Raw genomic sequence first — 612 nt, 5'->3', positions numbered from 1 at the left:
AACTAGATTTCATAAAACAGCTAAACAACCCATCATATGCCAAGAATGGAGGGCAGTTTTAACCTAATGCCAAAAAGAGGACAAAGATGGGCCCTAGTGGAGAGATCATTCCACAAGTGGGGGCCACCACTGAGAAGGCCCTCCTCCTTTCCTCTTTCTGGGCCTCTCCAGATGCAGATGTGGGGTCCGAGCAGATGGAGGTGCGGAAGGCTTTCGTCAGGTATTGAGGTCCCAAACCATTTTGGGCTTCATAGATTAATACCAGCAACTCAAACAGGTGCACTTGTAAGTACCCAAGTCAGCAAGTAAAGGATTGCTGAATTTGACCATTCCCCTTGTCTCATTTAGTGAGACCAGCAGGGACTTTCCAGGGCATTCCCCCACCAACCCAATCCTGCAAATGCCGATTAATTAGCTGGGCATGCCAGTCTGAACCCTTGTGCGCGTGCGTGCACAAGCACACACAGTGACCCCCGATTCACCGCCTGAAACAGTGCTAGGAAGGCTGACTAGTGCAGCCGCCCCCCCCCCCCGCAACACTACAATTCTTGCTGGGAGGAAGAATGCAGCGAGCCGCTGAGCCGCGGCATTCGGCGCGCGCAACGGCCGCTC

Source organism: Varanus komodoensis, unplaced genomic scaffold (genome assembly GCF_004798865.1).
Source record: "Varanus komodoensis strain SLA01 unplaced genomic scaffold, ASM479886v1 scaffold34_1, whole genome shotgun sequence".
Classification (NCBI taxonomy): domain Eukaryota; kingdom Metazoa; phylum Chordata; class Lepidosauria; order Squamata; family Varanidae; genus Varanus; species Varanus komodoensis.
The sequence above is the reverse complement of the archived record's forward strand: the minus strand, read 5'-3'. Positions refer to the sequence as shown.